Here is a 19,497-nt window from a genome sequence, read left to right as displayed (position 1 = left end):
TTTTTAGATATTGGTAGAGACAGGTGGCAGGGGGCGAGATGAGCCTGCCACACGCTAGCACTTTACAAGCCCCTCAGAACTTGGTCACAACCACAAAGATAAAGGTGCTTCTCGCTTAGACACTGTGGGGTGTGTCGAGTTGCCTGATGGTGTCTGGGACAGCCATGCCCAACCTGAGTTGACACCTTCCTCCCTTCACTGAATAGGAATCATTGAGAGCCTGCCCTGTGTCAAGCCCTGCTAGGAGATGGGGATACAATGGTGAGAGTGAAAAATAGGTAGGTCCTTTGGCTTCATGGAGCTTTCAGCGTATACAAATGAAAAGTTAATTACGAAAACAGCTGTGTGTTCTCCAGCAGTGTACTGAGGGTGGGGTAGGGGCAGGCAGTGAAGGGAGTATGTTGTCTGTAGAGAATTTAAAAACAACAGTAAAACTGATGGAAAGTCAGCCTGCTTTTTATTATCACCATGCACCTGCAATGATAAACCATGTCAGTGATAAAATAGTCCTCACAGGAAGACTTTTAAGCACTTGGGTTCCTCTGACCCCGCCTAGCCTGCTGAATCAGGATCTCCAGGGGGTGGCTCAGGGCTCAGAATGTTTAAGGAGCTCCCAAGAAGCTATGGGTTGAATTATGAGACCCCCAAATTCATATGTTGAAGCCTTAACCCCCAGTGTGATGGTATTTGGAGACAGGGCCTTTGGGTGATAATTAGGTTTAGATGAGGGTGTGAGGGTGAGGTCCTCGTGATGGGATTAGTGCCTTTATAAGAAGGGACACCAGAGAGCTTGTGAGACAGTGGCCACCCATGAGCCAAGAGGAGAGGACTCACAAGGAAACCTACCTTGCTGGCACCTTGATCTTGGACTTCCTAGCTTCTAGAATTGTTAGAAAATAAATGTCTGGGTTGAGGCCCCCCCAATCCATGGTATTTTGTTATGGCAGCCTGAGGTGATGAAGGCACCAGGTGAGTCTGAAGTTCATCCAGGTTTGGGAGCTCTTGATTTAGATCAAGAATAACCAATAGAGTTCTCCTGCCATGCTGTTTGGGAAGGACTTTAGGCCCTAAGTGGAAACAAGCACGCTGTCTAATTCAGGGGTCGGCAAACTGCGGCTCGCATGCCACATGCGGCTCTTTGGATACATACATGTGGCTCCAAAGTAAAATTGAAAATGAACACAAAACTGTCATAGTTTGATTTATAACATTTTCAAAGGATAGTATTCACATAATGGTGATTTCATGTGTTTTATAGGTCTCGCAAAACTTCGAGAGACAGGATTGGCTCTTCCGTCTCAAAAGTTTGCCGGCCCTGATCTAATTGATTAGTGGTGTTTGTCAAAGAAGGCAGGGTGAAAGTGTGGGGTAAGGGAGCTGGGGGAAAGTATTTCCCATGTATTCGTCACTCCTGTAATTCTTTACAGTTCTAACAGCTTCTAACCTTATTTCCTTGAGTCCTCTTTTTTCCTTCCTGGCATCATAGTTTTGATAATTTAAGCAAATCCTCAAAGAATTTTACTTCCTTCCCCTTGACTCACTCATGCTCCTTGGATTTCAAAAACATGTGGAAGAGCCAAGAGTCACTGTCTACATTTGCCCATTGGGCTTTTCCTTTTGGCTTATCTTATTTTTTCCGTTTCTTGTCTTCAGAGTTCTGGAACAAGTTCGGGAGTGAGCCATTCGTCATACATTCTAACTTTAAAACAAAAGAATCTCTGGCCTTAGAAAGCAAAGAAGACAATTAAAATGTAATATTATTGCATTCCTTATCTTTGTCATTTATTCAGCTATTATTTTTGAACACATTCTAGGGATCAGCCCCCATGCTGCTGGGTGTGTGGCAGACAAAGGTAAATACGAAAAGCTCCAAGTCAGACCTGAGAGTCAGATTTCTATCAGTTAATCCCAACGGGTTAAGTGATACAATGGGAGGTGCTCAGTGACCGGGAGGGAGAACCCATTTCTGTCTTCAGGGGATGATGGAGGGTTTTCTGGGGTGTTCGTGATGCCCCTTCCCCCACTAGATTCATTAATTCATTACACAAATAAATATTGAGCCCCTCCTATGTGTCAAGCTCTGATCCAGGCATGATTCTGGTTCTAGTAGAGCTTAGAGTGCAATGGCGCCCTGGGGGAGTGCGGGTGGGGAATAGACTGAGGCATCTGAGAGGGACCAACTGGTCTGATTTATTAGCTGGTAAGATGGTGTGAAAGATTGTGGTTTGGTCTTTTGGCTGGAGTCAGGTGCTCCTCCTTCCCGTCCGAGTTCCCCGTCCTCCCTACTGTCTTCAGGGGAGACGAAGCCTGCCTCATCCTGACCCAGCCTCAGGACCGCCCTTAAGAAGGCAGTTCCTGGGCCCTGGCCCAGATGTGCTTCTTGCAGGGAACAGGGAATGAGGGAGGGTCAGATTAGCTCGAATTTTAACATTCAGGTGAACTACTCCTTCATACTAGGAAAGGAGTATAGACATTGGTGGTGGGAGGGACGAAGAGAAGGACAGAAGTTCCTGCTTTGGGGGAAAGGAGAGGAGATGGGAGCTTTCTTTACTTTAGATCTGGAAAAAGTGCAGAGATGAGGGATTTGATGAAGAGGAATTGTTCACCAGGCAGATAAGGAGAGAGGGGGTTTCAGTTCAAGGAGTAGCATAGGCTCTGCAAACAAAGCTCCTGTAATGTTGGCACTTTGACCCTCATTATATAGATGAGGAAATGGACAGGTGCATCTCTTGTACTTCTGTCCTCTTGAGCCCATCACCATTTATTCCAGCCATTGCTGTAGCAGCCAGCTTGGCATAGGTGTAACCTACCTGCCCACACCTCGTCTAGGCTGCACCGCACTTCCCTCACTTTATGTTGCTGGGGAGGAAAAACTTTTTCTCGGCCCTCTTAGGTTGTGTTCTGGAGACCTGCGAATTAAATTGACAGAGACAGATTCACAGGAGAAAAAGTTTGCTTGCATGTGGAAGCTAACAAAAGAAGTAGCTAGCTTATATACTTAACTTAGTAGCGGAAAGGTGGGTAGGGGTGAGAAGAGGCTTCTATGGGAAGAACAAACAGATTTCTTTAGGAAAGCCAAGTGGGTATTTAGGAGAACAAATGGGAGATGAAAAAGTTTGTGATAATGTTGATTTAGGCAGTTGCAAGTGATCTTTCTGTCTTCTTTATGGCCATGAAACTCCTCCTGAGAGGGGATTTATTGCAGCCTCATTTACCAGAAGTTGCTGCTTTTTAATCAGATGAGGGAACCTCTGAGAAGGCTTCATATGTCTGCATCTGTTGATTTTCAATTGCTTCAGCTCAAAATAATCCTTATGTCAGTGGCCTATTTTAGGGTGGCATATTTTGATCTTTCACTGCCGCAGGACTTCTCTGACACAGCTGCATGGGCAGTCAGCAGGAACCCATCTGGCACTCATGTATGCATGATCTGGGAGTGGACAATGGATGAGTGAACAATGGGACCCATCTTGGGCTGCTGTCCCCTCTTTTGTTCCTCGGGCGTTCAACATAACCCCCAGAAGGTCCCTGCTGCCCACAGTGGTGGCTAATTCTAGAATACCCCTTGGAATGGCTTCCCCTCTTTTCCTATTGTGCTTCTTTCAGTTGCCAATTCTTCTCCAAGGTTCTTTTCCAAAATACCTGCATGAAAGCTGTTGGCCAAGCTCTGCTTTCTGGGGGAACCCAGTGTAAGACAGAAACTGCAGTTCAAAAAGCTGTAGTGATGGTGCCAAGATGCCACAGATAATATATGGTAGAAAAGGAATTTAAACTCGAGCTTCACTCAAAAACAGGTCCTTTCTTCCTCCTACTATATCGTTCTCTGTATGTTTTCAGTTGCTACATTATACTTGCGTTCACTGTTTGAATCATCTAAGCCAACAGCTAAAATAAACTAGGAGTGGAAAAGAAGAAGATATTTCATAAAGTTTGAAAACATGAAACTTACATATCTTTTTTTTTCTTTTTTGGAATTTTGAAAGTCACTGCCATCAATGGTTAAATTTGAAAAGTTTTTAAAAATACTGGTTTTGGAATGGTTTCCTTAAAATTATTTGATTTGGGATCTATTTTCATGTGGTTTTCATAGTATATAAGTGTTTTTTTTTTTAAGACAGTACAAGCCTGTTTGATTTCAAACTGTTTTTTCAAACCAGGCCACTTAGGCAAAATATTTTTGTAACGTTTTTATACTATTTAAAAATTAAAGAATTTTTAATCCAAACAATTTAAAACTTTTTAGAAACCAAATTATCTGAGAACCAAGATTTCTGGATTCGTTTCATACTGTTTAACTTCAAAACATTTAGTCAAAATAGCTTGGATCCAAGACAGATTTTAAAGCTGTGTACTTTCAAAAGGGCTCATCTAGATAACATACAGTAATCTATGGACCATTTTAGTGTCTTAAAACATTCGTTTCCCATCATATTAATGAGCCTAAGTAATAACTTCACATTATTGCAAAATCAGCTACATATTTTTAAAATTAAACATCTGTGCTATGTACTAATGGGTTGAAATGTTTTCTTTATCAATAATATGGAAACTATTTTGCAAAACTTTCAACCCAGCCTCCTCCTTTCTACCCGCTGGATTATGACTGTGCCTCACTGGATAGAAGCAGCATTTTGTGGATTTCCCTTGTGCTAATTCTTTTTTTTTTTTTAACTAAAGTTTATTGGGGTGACAATTGTTAGCAAAGTTACATAGATTTCAGGTGTACAATTCTGTAATACATCATTTATATATCACATTGTGTGTTCACCACCCAGAGTCAGTTCTCCTTCCATCACCATGTATTTGATCCCCTTTACCCTCATCTACCACTCTCCTCCCTTACTCTCTGGTAACCACTAAACTATTATCTGTGTCTATGAGTTTTTGTTTGTTTGTTTGTTTGGCTTGTTCATTTGTTGCTTTCAGTTTTAGATCCCACATATCAGTGAAATCATATGGTTCTCGACTTTTTCTGTCTGACTTATTTCGTTTAGCATTATAATCTCAAAATCTGCTATGGAAGGCAGTGTGGAGATTTCTCAAAAAATTAAAAATAGAATTACCATACGACCCAGCAATCCCTCTCTTGGGTATCTACCCAAAACATCTGAAAATATTTATACTTAAAGATGTATGTATTCCGATGTTCATTGCAGCTTTATTTATGGTGCTAATTCTTTTACTAGTATCATCATTTGTAATTCTTACAATGATGCTGTGAGGCATATACCATTATTATCCCTTTAAAAAAAGAACACCTATGGGGCCGGCCGAGTGGCGCGATGGTTAAGAGCTGGCTTGGGACGCCAGAGGGCCCGGGTTCGGATCCCACATATGAGGGCCAGTGACACTGCCCTCCACAGCTAAGATGCTGAACAACAGCTCGACCTGGAGCTGNGACAGATTTCTGAGACCAAAGGATTACTCTGCCTTGCACTGACTTTAGGTTGGTGTCTCTGGAAGACAGAATCATGAATTGAATTAATCAAACTAGTTTAGCTGCTCTAACAAGTCAGCCCCAAATTTCTGTAGCTTAATTCAGTATGAGGTGATTTTTCACTTTTGCAACAGTCCAACATGGGTCTTCCTGGTCAGCTCATGAGTAATTAGTCCCAGCACCAAGCAAAGGAAGACAGGAGCTTCTCCCTAAACTCCTCAGGCTCCAGCGAGGTCCCTGACCTTGGGCACGTTAATGTCTCCCCCTGGGACAGATTTTCCCCACCTGGAAAATGGGACGGAGTCTGTGCAGTGATTTGCAATTCCAGCTCTTGACTTTCTAGGAATCTATTGTAAGTACAATGCAGGAAAAAGCGGGCTCTGCCACAGTGCAATCAGGGTCTTCCCATTACGGAGTCTGTGGATAACTCAGGAGTCTTTTTGCAGCCCATGCCTGCTCATTACCCACACTGGGAGGCAAGGATGTCTAAGGGAAATGCTTATTGCTCTACTCTGGTGGCTTCACTGCCTGGTGCCCCTCCACACTCCAATCCCAGCACATCTCTGATTTCTCTCTTGTGGCCTCTCCTTTTTGCATCCTCCTTTCAAATAAACCCATGTTAATGGTCCACTGGCTTTCATTTTTTGTTCCTCTCTATATCACAGGGTCCCCCAACACCAGAGTTCATGGTTAAGACATTATCAGTCTTGCAAAGGCTCAGAGTCAGAGGTGTCCCATGAAGAGCTATTGTGCACCATAGCGCTTGTCCTTGTTTTTCTGTTTGACTGAACTTTGGAGACTGGCAGATGACGGTCGAATGAACTTTAGCTCCAAGGAGCCAAGAACCGGTTCTGTAAGAGCAGTGATGTGAGTAGCGGCCTTTACACTGGCGAGGGACCTGGTAGAGGTAGGACGGGCACTTGATAGGCCCTGCGGTTATCTTGGAGAATTCATTGGCCACATGTTTGGCTAAGATATGAGGAGTTTGACAATCATATCTATTGACAGCAGCCAGCAGAGTCTTGGATCTGGCCAGAGGCTGGAAGAGGTCCTGGCTGATATTCTGGGCCAGTCATGAGCTGTTATTCTTTAAAGTTTTCCCAACATTTGCAGGTCCAAGATAGTCCTATCATTACCAAAACGTCAGACTGCACTGTTTGGGTACTCGTATAGGGCTGGGGGTAATCGAGATGATTGAACAGAATGCTGAGCCTATTTTTTCTTATGTCACGCAGCCCCTTCTAATTCAACTATTAGGAAAGGATAGTGGTTATTGCGGGAAGTGTTATATTGGTTAATGAGCTTCGTCCAAGTGGCTAGCACAGGTCTCAGCTGATATCACTCTACACTTTGACCAAGACTTCATGTCTTCCATCTTATAAAGGTATACCTGGGAGAGGAAAATGAATTTACCGACCCACAGCAACAGTTGTGGGAGAGAAGCCCCCATGGGACAGAGATAATTTTCTAGCAGAACTTTCTCACTCAGGGAACCCTCACTGGGCGGTGGGCTTCTTGAGAGCACAGTCATGTTTCCGTCACCATTGCTTCCAGTGCACGTCTGTAGTGAACAGGTGAATCCAGGGCTGCCCCCCAATATCCATGATGCATGTGTTCGGGGCTGAGGTGCCCTCTGGGATGAGTAAAGCTCCACAGCGATTGCCCCACAATTTGGCACATACTATTCTATTCTGTTATGTTCTAAGTCTCACCCTGTTTCTTACTTTTTTTTTCATTTAACATGGCTTTGGAGATCTATCCCAATTCTTAGATGTAAATTATGATTTTTGACTGCTATATAATATTTCATTCTATATTTATACCAAATTCTCTAGAGTTGGATGTCTAGGTTGCCTACAACAACTGGCTCCAATGCGTAGCCAGCACCTCACTCAAAGTGTATCCTTATCCTTGTTGTCTTCCAAAATGCAATCTGTCTCTATTTGTTTAGTGTTTATTCTAATGGTTTCAAGCATGAATTCATTGCTTCCTTAACTAGTCTGTAAGAGGTAGATCAGAGTATCTACCTCTTATGGTGGTTGTGGGTACAGACAAGATCATGTGTGTGAAGTGCTTAGCACAGTATTTGGCTAGTCGAAAATTCTCAGTAGATGGTATAAGCCCTTCAGAGCTGGGAACACGTTAGGACTTTAATAAATACCAATTATAATAATGAATGTTTAATTACCTCTGGTGATCTGGGGTCTCCTACCCCATAAAGCTAGGTCCCAGAACACTTGAAACATGAGGCATTCAGGAGATCGTAATTACGATAGTCACCATGAATCCTCTCAAATTACTCTTTTTTACAGATGATAAAATTGAAACTCAGAGAGGTTATGCATCTTGCTTGTGACCTTCAGCATAGNAAAAAAAAAAAAGAATCAAAGGCTGTAAGTCATGGAATGGGGAGAAATAATTCAACAGAAACACAAAATCAAGGTGGGAGATGACCGGAAGAAACACATGGTCCCAAAGAACCCTTGACAAATCCTTGTCATTTGAGTCATAGTATAGAGTCTGGGTGCCTATTTGTTTACTATTTTGTTTGAATGATAAATGAAAGAGCCACCATCCACTAAGGTTGCAAGAGTTGCTGATATCAAGACCTCAGACGTTTTGATGAGAATTGAAGACTTGCCCTGATTCTTTGTGTTATTATGCTGATGGGAAGATAACCAGGGGCAAGCTCTCCAATCACTGGTCTTTAGTTTCTATTTTTCTTTTTTCTTTCTATTGCTTCTGTGAGACAATCTCAGTTCTGTGGAATGGTGTGGGTGGAGGAGGATGGGGAATTGTGGGGTTGGTTCAAATTCTTCAGGATCTTGCCCTGCTGGTCCAGACGCAGGCTCCACGTCCCCCCTCACCTCACAATGCAGTGCTTAAAAACACCAGGGCTCAGACTGCAAGGCAGGGCTGGTTTTCTGCGATGAGTTTTCTGCAGCTCAAGTATGTTTCCTTCTGTCTGAAACGCCTGGGATTGCAGGTCTGGAACATGTATTAGTGGAGTAATGTCTGGGGAGAAAAGGACGATAACATGGAAACACTGACTGCCATGGCAACCGTTGGAATAATAAACAACGTTTCTTCCCCCTAGGAAAAGCATAGAGTTTGGCCTTGTGGCAACATTAGGAAGGGAAATAAGAAATGCCCAAGTTAGATTTTGTGTTTGGCTTGATTTTTTTTCCTCCTGAGTGGAAGAGCTTTCCTAAGTGCCTCATTGGGCAAACTGAGGCAATTATACGTCATTCAAAACCTCATATGCTTCTCCAGAGATTTTTTTAAAAAAACAAAACAAAAGGAACTCAGAATGTGTGAATTGAAAAGTCAAAATCCCCCTTCCCCCTTCTCGTTACTCCTCTGGAGTGAAAACTACTGTAGGAACCATCATAAAATTCCTATATGCATACAAATATAGTGCTAACCGGTTTGGTTTTTTCATTTGGTTGTTATTGAGCGGGGGAGACTTGAGGCAGTTAGTCATTCATACAATTTCCCCCATTGCTTACTTCAGATGTGCTCTAATGATATCCTTTCTCAGCCTCTCAAAGGCATCTTAGATGGTTTTATAGTTTCCTGATCAATGGCAGTTATTTAAAAAAATCCAGCCCAGTGTAAATGAAACCATTAGTCTCTCATCGAAGTCAAAGTTTCTTTCCCCACCACCCCTGACCCCAGCTCAGTGCTGACCTGATGGGGAAGTGTGTGGCAGTGATATGATCTGCTCTTTCAAACTTCTTGTACTCTGATGTCCTTTGTGGCTTCTGGTTCCTCCAGCGTGAGGAAGAGGGGATTAGGAGAAAAAGGTGCAGTCGTACTTGACTGGCACGGTTGTCATCTGTGTGGCAGATTGCCGGAGTGCTGCCTCTTGGAGACCCCATGACTCTCACTGCACAGGGAAGCCAGTCTCCTTTATATCATTAGATTAATTTAGTGCTCCCCAAGCCTGTGCCCTACCCCTGGGGTACACCCTAAGGCCTACTTGCCTCCCAGCCCTATTCACCATTTGTCTGGCTCAGTATTTCCCTCAGACTTGGGCAAGACGGGCACCATCCCTGGACCCTATCCTTTGGAAGACCTCATTCTCACCCTCTTTTCTCCGCAGCTCTTCATCTGGGTGAGAACTCACCAGATCCATGAGGACATTCCCACCTGGAGCTCAAGCAGCAATTCTAGACCTCATTTTGGGTAATGGAATCCCAGAATTCCCTGCCCGAATGGCCTCAAACCCACTTTCAAGCCTCTGCGAGATTTTCTTCTCCCGGTTCACCTGGGCTTCATTGCAGGTACATACATCCCGAGACCCAAGGAGTGGCCAAGGCGTGCTGCTTGCCAGGAATGTGGATGGAACTCGTGTGTGTGTGTGTGTGTGTGTGTGTGTGTGTGTGTGTGTGTCTGTGTTTTTGAGCAGGAGCCCAAGGGCGGGAAATGAAGGGAGACTTGACAGGGCCAGCTGTCACTGTGTTTTGAACTTAGGAGTAATCTCCAAGGATGATGAGAATCCTCTGTTTGAATCCAGCTTTCCAGGTTATGATGGAAGTATATTTGTCAAGGTAGGATGATGGAACATGTTTTATTTAGCTTGATTTATACTTCAACATGTTTACACATAGAGTATGTGAGCCTCCATTCACACTCTTAGTCCGGGCCCGGGAACATTAGGGGTGGCCATGGCTTAGCCTGTAGGAAAACTCATACCTCCGTGACATGCCCCACCTTGGAGGTACAGGTGGCTACTGCTGCTGCTCTCTCTCCTCTCTGCAGCATCACAAGTAGCTTCACCTGGCCTCCCACCTTTACTCTTTTCCAGGATAGAGGCAGGCGTTTCTATCGCTCTGTCCATACCTCTCATACTTTGAGGACTACCTTTCAGATTCTCCCAGAATACTCTTGTGCTGTACGCATCGAACGGCACTGGGCGGTGGGCTTGGGACTTGTTCCCAGGACACATTAGGTCAAAGGGGGAGATGTGGCCAGTTCTCCTGACAGATAAATCCAGGTTCCATGAGTGGTTGTCCTGGGGAGCGTCTCCCGCAGTTTGAAGGGCAGGGGAGGAGAAGCNGCGCCACTCGGCCGGCCCCTCAGTTCCCATCTTAACTGGACCTCTCACCAGCTTTTGCCACACAGCTAATCACGCCCTCCTCCTTGACGCAGCTTCTTCAGTGGCTGTGGCTCATCCTATTCTCTTGACTTTCTTCTTATTCACTGGCTGCAGCTTTTCAGGTCCTTGGTTTCTCTCTTCTCATCTTCCTCTTAATGTTGGAGGATCCCAGGGTTCAGTCCTTGATCCTCTTCTCTACCTATACTCACTCCCTTGGTGATCTCATCAGATATCCTGGCTTTAGGTTCATCCATGTACCAGTGATGCCCTACTTTATGTTTCCACCAAGAGTCTCCCCTGGGGGCGGCAGGTTAGCTCAGGTGGTTAGAGTGCAGGCTTATAACGCCAAGGTTGCCAGTTCGATCCCCACATAGGCCAGTGAGCTGCGCCCTCCACAACTAGATTGAAGACAACTACTTGACTTGGAGATGATGGGTCCTGGAAAAACACACTGTTCCTCAATAAAATTTCTTAAAAAAAAAAAAAGAGTCTCCCTTAGACTCCAGACTCGTCTCATAGCTGCTTACTTAATGTCCCTACTTGGGTGTTTAATGGACCTCCCTCCATTAACACATCCAAGATTCAACTTTTGAAATTCTTCCCTCAAACTGCTCTTATCTGAGGTCCTCCCCTCTTCTATTTCTCTCACACCTCACTAATCCATTAGGAAATTCTGATATCAAAATAAATTCAAACTGTTCCTTGGTATTTACCCAAATGAATTGAAAAAAACAAACAAACTTGCATCCACATAAAAACCCGCATATAGATGCTTATAGCAGCTTTATTCATAATTGCCAAAACTTGGAAGCAACCAGGATGTCCTTTATCAGGTGAATGGATAAACTGTGGTACATCTAGACGATGGAACATTATTCAGCATTAAAAATAAATGAGCTATCAAACCATGAGAAGACCTGGAGGAAAGTTAAGTGAATATTACTAAGTGTGAGAGAAGCCAATTTGCCAAGGCTACATACTGAGTGATCCCAACTCTATGACATTCTGGAAAAGGCAAAATTGTGAAGACAGTAAGACAAGTCAGTGGTTGCCAAGGGGTAGGGGGGAGGGATGAATAGGCAGAGCACAGAGGATTTTGAGGGTATTGCAACTTATGTAAATATCACAGTGGTGGCTACATGGTTTCTATATTTATTTGTACAACACCAAGAGTGAACCGTAGTGTAAACTATGGACTTTAGTTGATAATGATGGGCCCATGTAAATTCATCATTTGTAACAAAGGTACCCCTGGGGTGCAGGATGTTGGCAGAGGGGGAGGCTGTATGTGTTAGGGGGCAGGGAGTATGTGGGGACTCTCTGTACTTTCCATTCAGTTTTGTTGTGAACCTAAAGAAGCTGCTCTAAAAGTAAAGTCTATGCAAAAGAAATTTCAGAATCTGCTACCAGTTTGGTGGGAGCCACCATCTCATTCTCTGCCCTGAGTGACCGCAGTCCCCTTCTGACTGGGCTCCCTGCTATGGCCTTGTCTCATTATAGCCTATGCCTGTCCTGGAGGCCTGAGGGTTCCTGCTAGAACACAAGTCAGATCATGTTACTCCTTTGCTCAGCACCCTCCAATAGCCTCCCAGCCTACTCAGAGGAAGCCCAAAGTCCCAATCATGGCCTGCTCGGCCCTCCTTTCTGACCCCTGTCCCCCTCCTCTGCCTCTTGTCACTCTGCAGCACCCCCACTGGCCTTCTTGCCGCTCTAACACACCAGGCATGCTCCTGCCTTGAGACCTTTGCACAGGCTGTTCCTTGTCCCTGGAATGCTCTTCCGTGTATCCTCACGACTCCCTCCTTCTCTTCCCGCAAGCCTTTGCTCAGATGCTACCTTCTCAACGAGGCCTTCCTGTCCACTGATTAAAAACTACCTCCCCCACCCCCTGCACGCTGAGCTCCCTTACCTGCTCTATTTTTCAGGGTACGTCATTGTTTAATATACCATATCATTTACTTACTTTTTAAATTGCTGTTTATTTTGTCTCCTCTTGACAAAAGATCCATTGAGGACAGTGATTTTTTGGTCTGTTTCATTCAATGATGTATCCCAAGTACCTAGAACAATGCTTGGCACATATTAGGTGCTCAATCAGACGTTGTTGGATGAGTGAGAGTCTCTCTACCACCCCCACTCCAGGTCCTTCTGTGTAGTTTATGCTTCCAAGGATGTTCTAGGCACATACATGAAAATGTAAGCCAGCTCTGATATTTTGCTATGCTGTAATTCTGTTGCTTACAGCCTTCAGTAAAGCTACACACAGCTTTAGTGGTACTTGGGAGGGCCGAAGGGATGGAGTATTCAGTGTGTGGTGAATGGGACAGAGAGGTGTCAAGAGTCAAAGGTGGGCNAAAAAAAAAAAAAAGAACACCTAGGGTCAAAAACAGTTGTAAGTAAATTGCCTCCAGCCTTAAAGTTACTAAAGGGCACAATGGGGTTCAGGCTTCATCGGATTGGCTCCATATCTCCAGCTCTGAACCATGGTACTTCCTGCCTCATCCGCAATATTCATAAGTTGCACTTACTGAACTACTTTCTCTTGTCTATATGTCTCCCTTCTTTCTAGTCGCTATTTCAGTAGATCTCAACCAAAGAATTGCCACATACCTGCACTCAGTTGCCAGATAGATTACAAGTAATTTACCATCAATAACAAATGCTGAGAGGAGCTAATAATGATTTATGTTGAGACGTTAGAGTAGATTTGGGACTATCTATAAATTTATTTCACTGCTACACATTTCTATTCACATAGGATTCTTGAGAGGGGACAGCAGGGAAAGGTACAATTAGAGAACAAGAAATTCCATAATCTAGATGAAAGTAGCATCTTTAGCACCCTCCAGGAAGACAGTGGTCCTTGGCTAAGAATGGAACATTCTCTTTACAGGTGGTTACTCTAAGCTTAGGCTGGAGCCAAGGGGGAAGTAATGTAGAGGCATGTTGTTACCTGAGGGACAGAATTTGAAGGGTGAGGGTTAGGAGAGTTGTGGGGTGGGAGGTAGAGGGGAAAGGAAGTGACAGTTCTGCATAGTAACAGAAAGGACTACCTTCTTTGTGTGAGATAGTGTCATAAATAGAGAATTATAGGGAAAAATAAAATATTTCTCCTCCTTATAGGAAGACTACTGGTTCTGAAGTTGATGTTTGTGTTTGGAAATGTGAATGGGTGTGTTTGATTTCAACAGTTAAGAAAGAGCTGGGCAATAAAAAGAATTATGAGGTGTGTCTTTAACTTACATTCGTAGACAAATTTCAAAAGCCTAACAAAGACATTCTGGACTATTTTGTGGGCCTTGGAGGGCTTGAGGACAGGGTTGAATCTTGCTGGAGCTCTCCCCAGCCCCAAACCCAGATAAACAGACTCAACTTGGAGCTATTGACCGCTGGCAGAAGGATGATGGATCCTGGAAGAAGACCAATTTTTTTGGACTAGAGTAGAGTTGCACCAAAGGCTGTTGGAGACATTTATGGGAGAGAATAACAGGAGGTGTTTTCCCAGACCTGATGACCAGAAAGCCAGGCAGGGATGGTGGTGTGCTCACCGGGCACTCCCTGAAGGCATTAGGAGCAGGCCGCCCAGAACATTGCTTGTTTTTTTTTTGTTTGTTTGTTTTTTTTGTGTGTGGAGGGCAGTGTCACTGGCCCTCACATGTGGGATCTGAACCGGGGCCCTCTGGCGTCCCAAGCCAGCTGTTAACCATCGTGCCACTGGGCTGGCCCCATTGCTTGTTTTTTCATGAATCATTTGGCCCTTCTTCTTCAGGAAAAAAAAAAAAAATATATATATATATATATATCCTGGCTCACAAATTGGGCCCTAATTAAAATAATTTGTCATGGACAGATACATCCTAACTGCTGGTTAGGGCTTATCTCCCGGAATTAAACCATTTTGCCTCTGACTTGGTATAAACCTGCTAAATTAAGTGAAGAATTAAGACAATTATACAAATAATTTAGTCTCCAAATATAGTTTTTCCTGAAAAATTCATCTAATTAAGGTAAAGGTTTTTTTTTTTAATTTGAGTTTTCCCCAAACAGCTTTTGGGTTATGTTCATAAAGCTATTATCTGTGGAAGGAAATACTACCAGGAAGGGAAGGGTGGTTGAGAGTTGGTGTAGTGGGAAAAATTATGATTTAGTGAATAAAATGATTAGCTGCATTTCTGCATTCTGGGGAGGAGCTATTGTGAAGAAAATCACCCTGATTAACCTTGACAGACCTTTGAATTGAGAAAGGTAAGACTCCTCTTCCCCACACCTCCCACCCCCATTGGATTTAGAATTTGGATGGGCAGGCTTAAGTACCATGTTTCCCCCAAAATAAGACCTAACCGGAAAATAAGCCCTAGCATGATTTTTCAGGATGCTCGTATTATAAGCCCTACCTCAAACATAAGCCCCAGTTAAGATCGTCAGCCAGATATGACTGTTTGAATTAACGTAGATTTTTGTACATGAATAAATGAATAAATGTAGATTGTTGGAGCAAAAATTAATATAAGACCCGGTCTCATTTTCAGGGAAACACGTTAAATTGCTCTGGAGATAGTCATAAGAATTAGAGTTTGAGAAGCTAACAGCTGGAGCAGAGTGGCGATCTCCCTAAAGAGAAGGACCCAAAGATGAAGGAGACAGGAATACATCCTGGAGGAATTCCCCACAGTGGAGGATGGCTGACGGACTTTAGGGGAGCAATGCTCAATATGAATGTTTGACAATGCATGATTGTGTGTATTTTTGTGTAGGAAATATAAAGAACAAAGTCCAACAATATAGAAGGATCTGGGATAAATCTGAAATGTTGATTCAGGAGCCAGACTGCCTTTGTTTCATTAAACTTCAAGTTGGACACTTCTTGGCTGCATGATCTTGGGCAGGGAAGTTCCGTAACCTCTCTGTGCTTCCCCAGCTACAAAAGCTGGCCAACGACGGGGTCTGCCTCCCAGAGTTGCTGAGGAAATAAATGAGTTAAAATGTGTACAAGGTCAGGAACAGTATTTGTCCTCTAGTAAGCATTTCATAAGCATCATATTTATATTATTATTCAGTGTTTTAGAAACCCTTCTCTTAACCCCGCTTTGTCCACCAGCTACTTACTGCATTTCTTTGATCCCTTTTATGGCAGAAGTCATTACAGCATTGTTTATCTCCTCTGTCTCTAATTCCTTACCTCACACTGTCTCTGGAACCAGTGTTTCTCAAGCTTTTTCTGTTGTCTCCCTAAGGAATCTTTTAGGCCTTTTTTTTTTTGTCCCCTCCTTTCACCCATGACATTGCAATACCACAGGTGTACTGTATAGTTGTTTATGTACTATACTCATATTATATTTATCTATGCTTTATATGTTAAAAGAGCAAGATATTTTCATTTCCTAAGAATTGATTTTCCCTCCCTTAGGAGTGATATCACCCCCATTGAGAATGCATGCCTTCAATCTACTCCAGTTTTTCTTTCTCCTCCACTGCAAAACAATTCTTGTTCAAGGTCAGACCANACAGTTATTTGTTTACTGGCTAAAAACTCCCTCACAGACAGTGTCGTGTGAGCTGGTACATTGTCGTGATGCAAAAGCTCTGAGTTGTTGGTGAAAAGTTCAGGTCATCTAACTTTTTCACGCAGCCTTTTCAGCACTTCCAAATAGTAAACTTGGTTAACTGTTTGTCCAGTTGGTACAAATTCATAATGAATAAGGCCTCTGATGTCAAAAAAGGTTAGCAACATCGTTGTAACAAGTTCACGAACTTAAGTGCCAGACTTCGTATAGTGTGGCAACTATAGTTGATAACCCTGTATTATATAATTGAAATTTGCTAAGAAGAGTAGAACTTAAATATTCTCATGAAAAAAGAAAGGAAGAAAGAAAGAAAAGGAAAAAAGAAAGGTAAATATGTGAGGTGATAGATGTGTAAATTAAATTTTTGGGGGAGGTAGTTTCACAATGTATACGTATATCAAATAATCATATTATATACACAGTTTTGTCAATTATACCTCAGTAACACTGGGGGGGAAATAATGTTCTTTTAAAGTACTAGGGATTTTTCTGCCAGTGAAGGAGATCTATATTTCAGATGGGCTACTTTCAAGTTACTAGTCTTCGTAGGTATACCTTCCATTATAACTGGAGACTTTTCCCCTCAAAAAACTGTGCTAGGTGAATTTACATGTAAAGGGAAGACTAATAAGGCATTTATAATCTAGTATAATAAGAGCTAAAATAGGCACTGCAACACTCGGGGGGTGGAATCAGAGAAGGCTTCCTGGAGGAAGTGATACTAACCTGAGCCCTGAAGAATGAGTAAAAAGTGGAATTGATAGAGAGTTTCAGGTGGAAGGCACGGCCTGTGCGAAGGCCCAGAGCAAGTCACAGCCAGCTTGTTTGAAGAACAGAAAGGGTGGGAAACAAAAGATCCCACTTTTTTTGGGTTTTTTTTAGTTACATTCGTGCATGTAGACTTTATACTGGGGGCAATAGGAGGCCGGGAAGGGACTTGAACAAAGATTACCCTGCTCACATTGAGAAAGACGACTTTGGCTCAATGGAGAGGGAATGGGAATGGGGCAGGGACTACGGGCACGGAGATCCATTGGTAGGCTGTCCAGGTGTGGGATTATTTAAGCAAACCTGAAAACCCAAGGCTCCCTGTGCCCGTTAGGAGAAAAGCCTCTCTGAAATCTCTGAGGTCCCCTCTGCAGGTGGGCGACAGCCCACAGTTCTCCAGGCCAATGCTTTGCCCTAAAGCTTCCCCATCCCTTCCCCTCCCAAGAATCAGCCCCCCTGCCCTCCCCACTCTACAGCTAATCTTCCCCCCAGCGTTCCCATGGCTTCCAAACATATCACACATATTTCTTCCTATGCCCTTTAGTTTCCCTTCTGACTCTTTTCTGATCTTTGCTTGATCTCTCCAGGGTCAGACACAGAGATAAATCTGTTGGCGTTTTGGCCAGCGAGCTGGGTCTGGTGTGTAGCTCTGGCCTGGCGCTTTCCCTGAGCTCAGCCAGGCAGAGGCAGCCGCGTGCCTCTGGCCTGGAACCAGGCAGAGGGTCAGTGAGGGAATTCTGGCGGCTAAAACGCCTTGCTTAGACTTGCAGAAGGAAAGAGAAACATTCTGGTGACTTCCATCAGTAGTGGTGCCTTCTCTCCATGGTTCTCAACTCAGGCTGCACAGTAGAATCACCTTCAGGGGCCTTTAAAAAAAAAAAAAAGTCTGGTTCCCACCTCAGAGATATTGATTTAATTGTCATGGGAAGAACCCTGGCATCCGTGGTTTTTAAAAGCTGCCCAGCTAATTCTAAATTGTAGACCGGAAGGCGAGCCACAGCTCTTAGTATCATGTTTCAGAGATAAGCTAAACACTAGGTGGAGCAACAAACTCTGGCAATATATATATATTTTTAAATGGGCTTACCTTGGACAAATCATAGCTTCTCTGAGCCTCACCTGTTCCCTCCTCTCTATGGATTGGTGAACAGCACCTACCTCTTAATATGGTTATGCACCTGCTACGTCAAGCATTTGCACTGCCTGGTACACAGTAAGTGTGTAACCATGAGCACTGACTGCTTGTTTGCTTATTTCTATAAAATACCTTCAAGTTAGGCATTCCCTATCCCTCGTTCTTTTTCAGGCCCAGCTACTTTAGTGAGAGTTAGGTGATCAGATTTCCAACACTCATCTGTGAGAGGAGATGTTTTAAACGAGGGAGAAAGGTGTAGTGTTAAAATTCTTGCAAAAGGATGAAACAGAATTAAATTTGTCTCCAGGGGCCCCACCCCTATTTCCTCGCCCTGTGCCCTGCGGGTTTTAAGACAGGATTTGAGGCCAGTGGACATCAATACCAAGCATGCATCACCAAAAAGGATGGAGAGAGAATGCTTCTGGATAATTTTCCTTTAATAAGTGGTTTCAGTGCCATTATAAAATAAGACTTTCCATAGCTTCCCTGCCAAAGTACTTTCCGCCGGTCTCTAGATGACTGCAGCCCTCCTGGTGGCCTGTGTGGTCTGTTCCTGCCGGTAGGCTCTCAGGGTCTGCCTCCACTTCTGTCTTCCTCTGGGTGTGATTGAGGGGGCCATGGAAGGAGGACGTGTGAGCCCTCCTCGGCACACTTAGTTCTGCAAAGAACTCGCTGACTCCTGATCGCACAGATATGCTTTGCTGGGCCCAGAGGAGATGTCAGTGGAGGAGAGAGAGGTCAGTGTAAACACATCACCACCCCAGGAAAAATAGCTCGCCATACACTCTTCATCATGAGGCCCTCTGAAAAGGTTTGAGACTCGAGGTGAGCTATGGTGCTCCGGAACAGCTGAGACTGAGTTTCAGAGAGAGGCTCAGAGGACCAGTGACAGCTGATGGGAGAAGCCCACGCCTGCACAGCAGTTGCAAAAGAATTCTAACCCAAAGGATATTGCGTTGCTTTTCCATAGAGACCGGCTTTCCATTAAGACAGAAAACAAACAGTGCTTTCAAATATGAGCCCTAAGGGGTAACTGGTTAGCTCAGCTGGTTAGAGCCTGGTGCTGATAGCACCAGGGTTGCTTGTTCGATCCCCGCATGAGCCACTGAGAGCTGCACCCTCCCTAAAAAAGCCAACTATGCCATTGTAGCATGAAAGCAATGTGTGGCCAATGATCATGGCTGTTCCCCAGTAGAAATTTAAAAAATATACATATGAGCCCTAAATGGATGACGTGAATGAGTCTGACAGCCATGCAATTTCTGAAAGTTAAACTATTGGGTTGTTGGAAAAGTCATGATACATGTTTGCAACGAAAAACATAGAAAAAAATACGTCATGGCTTTTCCGACAACCCAATATTTGAAGAAGCAGTACATTATCCCCCCAAATTTTTTAATGCTGTCACAGCACCTGGGTGTCCTATGCATTGAATCACTTCATATTGTAATTCAACAAACATTAATTGTCCCAGTGAGCGTCCGAGTCTTCT

At 43.8% G+C, this 19,497-nt stretch overlaps 1 protein-coding gene across 4 annotated transcripts in view; it reads left to right on the top strand.

Moving 5' to 3' along the window:
* PAMR1 (peptidase domain containing associated with muscle regeneration 1) overlaps window positions 1-19,497 on the top strand; it is a 149,299-nt gene that overhangs the window by 38,142 nt on the left and 91,660 nt on the right. For 2 of the 4 annotated variants that reach the window (XM_019639503.1, XM_019639502.1), the window contains one exon: window positions 9,543-9,723. The exons of the other annotated variants lie outside the window; for them this stretch is intronic. The gene's annotated coding sequence lies outside the window, so the exon portion shown is untranslated. The remainder of the gene's footprint in view (window positions 1-9,542; window positions 9,724-19,497) is intronic. 4 annotated transcript variants of the gene reach the window in all.

The sequence above is a fragment of the Hipposideros armiger genome, unplaced genomic scaffold (genome assembly GCF_001890085.2).
Source record: "Hipposideros armiger isolate ML-2016 unplaced genomic scaffold, ASM189008v1 scaffold_44, whole genome shotgun sequence".
Classification (NCBI taxonomy): Eukaryota; Metazoa; Chordata; class Mammalia; order Chiroptera; family Hipposideridae; genus Hipposideros; species Hipposideros armiger.
The sequence above is the reverse complement of the archived record's forward strand: the minus strand, read 5'-3'. Positions and strand labels throughout refer to the sequence as shown.